This window comes from Furipterus horrens, unplaced genomic scaffold, assembly GCF_987537825.1.
Source record: "Furipterus horrens unplaced genomic scaffold, mFurHor1.1.pri manual_scaffold_17, whole genome shotgun sequence".
Classification (NCBI taxonomy): domain Eukaryota; kingdom Metazoa; phylum Chordata; class Mammalia; order Chiroptera; family Furipteridae; genus Furipterus; species Furipterus horrens.
In genome coordinates, this window is record NW_028327187.1 from 105,422,189 (window position 1) to 105,430,681 (window position 8,493).

The following is an 8,493-nucleotide window of genomic DNA, read 5'->3' on the forward strand; positions in this document are numbered from 1 at the left end:
GCTCTTTTGTACCTCTCCTTCCTCAGCTTATTTCTGATCTCGGTATGCTTGCACCGTCTTTCTCTGTCCCGAGGTAGTACTTTACCCTGCTTAACATTCGCACTGGTTCTTACGACCATTTCTCCTTCTAATACGACTATGAATCTCAATCCAGTTTCATCTGTAACTTAATCAACATAGCTCTATTTGAATAACTTGAGGGGGTTTGGAGGGAATGTTTTGTACCATACAGAGTGTTTTTCAGCTCATCTAAAGAGACAAATGTAGTGTAGTCTGTTCTATGATATGGTAGTTGGAGTCCTAAGAAAAATCACTTGGTCAGAAATCAAGATTTAAAAGCAGTTGCTTCAGTGGGGGAAAACAGGGAGTAGAAGCACTAAATAATATCTTCATCAATCTTATCACCTGTGTCACCTCTTGGGACAAAATCAAAACAGTAGTAGTACAATAGAAATGACCACCCACCCAGGCAGTGCAGTGACAGGTGCTTGCGCCACTGGGTCAGCAGTTTTTGTCCTAAGTGCATTGCTGGGTCCTAGCCCAGTAGTGGCCTGTGTAATGGATCAATGACATCATATCCAAGTGGCCTAAAGAAAGTTCAAAGTTGAGGCAAAATACTTGTGTTTGCAAATATAGGTGGAAAAATGTGGCTTGCTTGTGGTTAACTACCAAATCAGTGATGGTTAAAATAGGCCATGTAGTGAGTATTACTTATTTTTATTAGTTTAAAGGTAAAGTTCAGAATCCTTGAATTCAGCAGGAAAAGAGAGAGATCCTGTTCTCTTAATTGTCCTGTTTTTTTTTAAATTGATTTAGAGAGAGAGAAAGGGAATGGGTGAGAGAGAGGAGAGGGGAGAGAGAGGAGAGGGGAGAGAGGATAAAGAAAGAGAGAGAGGGAGAGTAAGAAACATCTGTTTGTTTATGCATTTACTGGATGCTTCTCATATGTGCCCTGAGTGGGGATCTCACCTGAAACTTTGGCACGGTGGGAATCGCGATGCTCTAACCAACTGAGCTGCTCAGCCAGGGCTTTCATTGTTCTGTTTTAATGAATATACTTTGCACTCATCTTTTGAGGAAGGCTTGATATTTAGAGAAACATTTTTCTTTCTGACTAGTAGTATTCGTGCTTCTTATGTAAGCTGAATGTTTTATCCTGAGTGGAAAAGTTTTTACTTTTTAATTCAATGTACCCACCCAGTCTAATTCAAAAACCACTGTCAGAGGAACCAGCAACATATTTGTGGGACTGAACTCTCACCCAAGGCTAAATTTTAATTAAGGTAAATATTTGAAATAATGGTTTCATTCACCACTGGTTGAAAGAAACTTGCTTGAGGTTTTGGTTTTCACCCCGTAGTACACCTCCTGTCTGATGTTTTGTTTTCATTCTTATAGGTTCAAATTTCAAGTCAGTAATTAGCCAGCACGTAGTTCTAAAGGTACAATTAGGTCAAACTCCAGACATGACCGAAGTTCAAGCTTATTTATGTTTATGAAACAGATAGCCAAGGAAATTTCTGGATAGAGAGAAAGCTTGTTTTCATAAGGCAAGCTTTTCACTCTTTCACATTTTGTTCACTTAGCAGTGCTGAATGAGCCACCTGTATTTCACATTTAAGGGCCGTTATCTTCTTACTCAACTCTAGAACTTTATTGTTGGATTTTAACTGTGGCTCTGGAAGGCAAAAGAATAGTGAAGGAAGTGGCGCTTCTCCCTGCCCATCCCCCGCCTGTGAGGAGTCTTCAGACATGGTGTTCACAGAGTCAGTCCCAGAATGCTTCTCTCTCCCTTCAGCGCTGGCCTGTCTTGGGAGTAGACAGGACAGATGGGCGAAAAGGGAAAAGGCCAAGATGGACAGAGATATAGGATTCAAAGACTACTGCCAACACTCGAAAGTAAAGGTGCAGTGAGTCCTAAGGGATGCAATACTGGGGTTTTGTTAGTAACCCCAAATTGGAGTGTGGTTGGAGGAATGATTTTAAATGTTTTGTTCACTACAGGGAAAGTATCAGCCACCTAATGTATCTTCCATTTCTCTTCTAAATCATGAGAAAATGGCCTTCAAGTAATGATAGTGCCAGAATACGTACACTATTTTCTCCTGAAACCCCAGGAAGACAAAAGGGAAGGGGATTTTGGAGGCGGCATTAGCGCACAAGGAAAGGATGGAGGGAGTCGGGCGATGGGACTCTTTTTTGCAACAGACTTAGTGATAACTGTTTGACTTTTGAAACCCTTTGCCCATATAACATAAAAACGAAAGTAACAAAAACATTTAAAAACAAATTCTAAGGAAAGCAAGGAAGTTAATATTAAAAATATCCTTTACTTTGTAAACTTTGGTTCCCTGTTGCCCATCAGGGGGCCCTTCCTGTAGTGAATGCAATATGATGCATTTGTTTTCATTAAAATAAGTTTTAGAAGGTTATGGTGCATCTTTGTATCTATGGTGTTTGGGGTCATATCTCTGATTCATTTTCTGAATCCTTCATCAGGAAGGCAACCCTCAATTACAGCATTGCTCAAGAGGGATGCTGTGATCCATCTGGGGGCATGTTGCCTGAGATTGAGAATGAAGTTGTTTCCGTGTAGAAAAGCAGAGACTGCTTAGTGTATCATTGACCCTGCAGAGGCCGTTCGAACCGGAAGTGGCCGTGGAGCACCCAGGGCCTTCCCTGCATCATGCAACCCACTTGCCATTGTTGGCAAGGGTGCAGAGGAAAATGTGTGTCCTTTCTGAACCTCCCATCTGTCCTATCAAGCAAACGTGGCACTGTTTTCCACTCCTCGCTTTGTGTTACTGGTTCTTAGTGGTCCCATTGACGTAAAGATGCTTGACTTATTACTAATAGATTTGTGTGATTGCTGTGTTCCGCTTGGGGCACCTTTGTTCTTGTTACTCATTTCAAGTAACAAGGTGTGAGATGTAGGGAAAGCTTGCACCCTTGTAAAACCTTTTTACCTTGTTTGGATTCCCATCGAGTTCACCATCACTCCTACATCTCCAAACAACTGAATCTCTAGACATGAAAACCTTTTCTCTCTGAACTCCTGGATCACTTTCTAGATTTGTTACGGCCTTGTACATGTTCTACCCTTGTTGGTTCACACTTCATTTCTAGTAGACTATAGTCTCCTGAGGCCAGGGTAACTTTCTTAGTGTACACACAGTATAGTAGAGTATGATATAGTATAATATAATATAATTATTGTTGTAATATACTTATTTATTCATTTGTAGATAGGATAAACTCCGACTCATTGAAATGGTGACAGATTTCAATGTTTCCTTAAGTAAACGTCAAATTAGAGCTTGAGTGGGTATCATGGCCTCTCTGTCCGGGTCACAGAGATTGTTGGTGCAAACGATGTGATTCACTTCAGATGCCTGATTTCCTCCTGGGATTCGGGAATCTGGGTAGCTGTTAGGCAGGGGCAGCTTATGTGGCCACCCCCCAATAAAAACCTTGGGTGCTGAGTCTCTAACGGGCTCCCCTAGACAGAAGCATTGCACACGTGTGTCTGCATTTTTCCCCTCGCTGGGAAAAGGAACATGCTCCTAGGCTGGAAGGGAGAGAGGCTGTGAAGCCCGTGTGTGGATTTCTTCAGACTGCACCTGTTTTTTGCCCTTGCTGGTCTTGTCATGTACCCTTTGCTGTAATAAACCTGAGCCATGAATACAACTATATGTTGAGTCCTGTGAGTCATTTTAGCCAATTACCTAATGTGTGGGTCATGTTGGGGACCCCCCCAAAACAGCATGTTGAAATAGAGTCTGTTTATGTTATGCCATCTTCCCCTCAGTTTTAGAGGGAAAACATAAATACAAGGACTATTATGCTTACATTAAATATTTTCAGGTCACAAGATATTAAAAAACAGTTTTTATTCATCTTCCTCAGCAAAGAGAAAGTAGTTTTTGAAGGCCACAGAAAACTCTAAGCTTCCTTGTTTAGACCAACTTAGTGATTGGATTTTTTTCTGATTCTCACAATAGAGTCTTTCTTCCTGCCCTCACGCTATGGAGGCAAGCTGTTTGGGCTGGTTCATAAGTAAATAGGTCATAAACTTTACTCCATTCAAAAGTGACGTACTTATGAAAGCATTTATTTGTCTTACAGAGAGCACTGCTTCATTTCAAATATTGTTCTCAGTCTAGAACAGAATGCTGAAGAGTACACATCACACATTTTGTTTTAAATACAATAGTCTGATTGTTTGTTTTTTTTGATGGTGCTGTAAATATTTCCCTAGGAAAACACTACCAAGTAGGTAAGACTTTTAGAAGACTGTGTGGGAACCGAGACCTAAGTATAAGAGCTAAAACTAGAACTCTCAAAAGACAGCCAAGGAGTAAATCTTGGTAAAGGAGTAAAATGTGACCTTGGGTTGGGCAACGGTCTCTTCAGTACAACACCGTACACACAAGCGATGAAGTAGACATTGGGCTACCTCAAAATTTAAAAATGTTTGTGCTATAAGCAATACTATCAGGAAAATTAAAAGACAACCCATTGAGTATGAGAAATATTTAAAAGTCATATCTGATAAGAGATTGTATCCATAAATATATATAAAGAAATTTTATAACTCAACAATAAAAAGACTAATAAGCCAATTAAAAGTGGGCAAAGGATTTGAACAGACTTTTTTCCAAAGAAGATATAGAAATGACCAATAAACACACAAAAGAGATGTTCAGCCCTGGCTGGTGTGGCTCAGTGGATTGAGCACCGGCCTGCAAACCAAAGGGGTGCCGGTTAGATTCCCAGTCAGGACACATGCCTGGGTTGTGAGCCACATCCCTGGTTGGAGCTGCATAAGAGGCAACCACACATGGATGTTTCTCTCCCTCTTTCTCCCTTCTTTCTATTCTCTCTAAAAATAAGCAAATAAAATGTTCAAAAAAAAAAGATGTTCAATGTTATTAGTCATTAGGGCAATGAAAATGAAAACCACACTGAGATACCACTTTGCTTCTACTAGGATGGCTGTAATGAAAAAGACAGACAATAACAAGTATTGATGTGGGAGTGGAGAAAACAGTCCAGCAGGTACTCCCATTATTTAATGGGTACAGTTCCCAATTTGCAAAATGAAAATGTCCTGGAGATTTGTTGCATAACAATTAAATATACAGGGTGGGACAAAGGTAGGTTCACAGTGGTTTGTATGGAAAATAATACAATAATTAATAAATACACTAATATAAGAATAAACTCTGTTTTGTGTACTTACAAGTGTAAACCTACCTTTGCCCCATCTTGTACTTAACATTACTGAAGTGTACACTCAGAAATGGTTCAGATGGTAAATTTTATGTTTCATATTTTCACTATTTTTAAAATGAAAAAAAAGAGACTGTCCTGCATTACCCAAACAGCACCTTGTTCTGAACTCTTCCATCACACCCTGGTCTGTCCCATACAGTGTTGTATATACTCTCTGAAATGAGGATGGGGGAATTTCTTAAAGTGTAATCGAAATATACTCAGGGAGTTCAAGTGATATTGGTTCAGTTGTTTCTTTTGGTGGCTTATTTAATTTCATTAACTTATTTCTTGGAAACCGATGATATTTAGGGATGGTGAATTTGCAGTATAAACATTTGAGGTATAGCTGTTCCCATTTACTTTTTCTAGTTAAGACAGCTGCTAAAAGCAATGAGAAATCTGATCTTGAATGATAGAAATGTGGCTGTCTGGCCCTTTTCGGAGTTTGGTGGACAGCAGGAGAGTCCCCTTCAGGGACGTAACGCAGAGCGCAGACTGGTGGTGCCTGCCTGACCACGGGGCCTGCTGTAGTCTGAAACTGGCCCCAGTTTCAGGATGCAAATGGGAAAGAACAGCAGCCCATGAGTGAAGCATTGAACCAGGAATTATTCCCACTTCCTGGTTTACCCCTTTCTTCCCTAAGATCTGTAGCTACTTGTCACAGTTGACAAAATTCACCCAGAAGGAGAGACAGCTGGGACTGATGAGGCCAAGCAGGCTGGGGGCCCTGTTTCTTCTGCCAGGAATGCTGTCGCCTGAGCCCAGTGGTTCTCAGTCTAGTGATTCTGCCCTCCAGGCGCACTTGACAACATCTGGAGACATTTTCGGTTGTCTCAACTTGGGAGGGTGGGTGCTACTGGCATCTTGTAGGCAGAGTTCCATTGATGCCGCTAAACTTTCTCCAATGCACAGGACAGCCAAACGCCAGTAGTGCTGGGGTGAGCAACCCTGCGCTGGACCTTTGCAGGGTTGGCTCCTTGCCATCCAGGCCTTAGTCTAAACCGGCCTTCAGTTGGGTGGGTTCTGATCCATCAGTGTAAAAGTAGTTTATTTTCCTTGTTGCACTATCACGATGTTATAGTTTGTCTATCTTTTTTAAATCCTCACCCGAGGACATTTTTTCATTGCTTTTAGAGAGGAAGGGAGAGAGAGAAACATCTATGTGAGAGGGAAGCATTGATTGGTTGCCTCCTGCATGCAACTGGACAGAGCATGAAACCTGCAACCCTTTGCCTATGGGACATCGCTCCAACCAACCGAGCCATACCAGCCAGGCCACATTTTGTTTATCTTTTACCTGTGTCGTCTTCCCCCCCAAATTTCCCCACATGTAATATAATAATGACTAATATAAATTTCAAAATCTGCAAAGCTTAGAGACCTTGTTCCTCCTCACTGCTATACCCTCAACTTGCATGGTCTCAATATTTTTTTTCATCAATGAATGAAAAGGACTTAAGATGCTCTAGTAACTCAGCCTCCAGCCCCCAGCTGTGAGAGTTTCAGCCCTGCCAATGAGGTCACCAGTCCAGATACCGCCAGAGCATGCCAGCTCTTCTTTCTTAGTCCTGAAAGCCCTGGCCCCTTCCTGCCTCCCCAGACCCCCTCCCAGGGTGGAAACAGGAGGAGTGAACTCCCAGAGGCATTCCCCTGGGGTAAGGAGACCTGCAGGGCTCAGGGGAAGTGTCTGGAGCATTCACCATCAGAGAAGGGAGAGAGAGAACAGACTCAAAGGAAATTTTAAAAAGTTAAATGGGAAAAGGTGGGGCGGGGATTCCAAGAGTGCCTGGCCATTCAGCATTTTCCAGGGGGAAAGAAAGAAACTTAACATTTAGTGAGTACCTTTTAGGTACAGGGCTAAATAATCTCATTTAATTCTTTTAATAATTCTGAGATGAGGACACTCAAGTCCAGCACAATCAAATAACATATCTAAGGCCACACAACTAGGAAGTGGTAGAGTTGAGATTTGAATCAAGGGTTGTGTGATTCCAAAGGCCAAGCTTGTGAAATCTTTTGGGGAGACTAGATGAGTTAAGGCCTCCAAGGAGCTTCTAATTGGGAAAGGGGCAGGGCAGGGTCAGGCATATGAAAGTTGTAGCAGGTATGACCTCTTCACCAGCTTGGAGGTACAAATGTCACTTCCCTGTAATCAAATTAATTATTCAAACACCCACATATACAAATTAGTAAGCAGTCCAGTATTTCTCTCCGTTCTGTCTCTCTCCGCCTCCGCCTCCCCCCGCCCCTCTCTGACACACACACACACACACACACACAGCCCTCCACCAAATTGTATTCAAGAACCCCAGGGATTTGTAAGGTCAGACTTGGTCAGTCCTAAATGAAGGACACACATGTGGTCATTACCCCCTCGTCACTACTGAAATTAGTCATTGTAAGAGCTGGAGTGGTGGCCCAAGGTTACCCCTCTTTATACTCATAATTGACTTAGAGTCATGGACTCAGCCATCATCCCAAGGTGGTGTCAGCCTCAGGAATGTACCACTAAACCTGTTATGATCATATATGGCCTCAACAATATTTCTGGTTCTAGACATTCCTGTGGAACCTGGTTATCCCTCCCACCAAAAGCTGTAGATTCATTCTCCTCCCACTGAACATGGGCTGACTTTAGTGACTTCCTCCTATCGAAATGGATGCAGCAGATGTGATGCTGCATGACTTCTGAGATTGGGTCATAAAAGGTGATATGACTTCTACCGGTTGCCTCACTGTGTCACCCACAGAACCCAGTCACCATGCTGTGAGGAAGCCCAGGTCACACGGAGAGGCCGTGTATGGGTGTTCCACTGACAATTCCAGCTAAGATCTGGGCAGACAGCCAGCATCAAGTGTTGAACATGTGGACTGAGCCAGCCTTCAAATCTTCCAGCTGAGACGTAGAGAGCAGTGACAACCTGTCTGTCCTGTGCCATAACTGACAACTGACAGAATCCATGAGCATAATGGTTGTTTTTATGCCTTCAAATTTTGGCATAATTTGTTTTGCAGCCATTGCAACTGGAACCGCCCCCCTCCCGTGAGAGTTTCAGCCCTGCCATTGAGGTCACCAGTCCAGATACCCTATCTTCATTGTTTTTAAAGGCCTAACCAAAGTTCAACCTTTGTGTAATCGTTCCATTGCCTCTTAAAGAGACGTCATCTGTTTTGCATGTTTTTTGAAAAACATTTTATTGTTTATGCTATTACAGT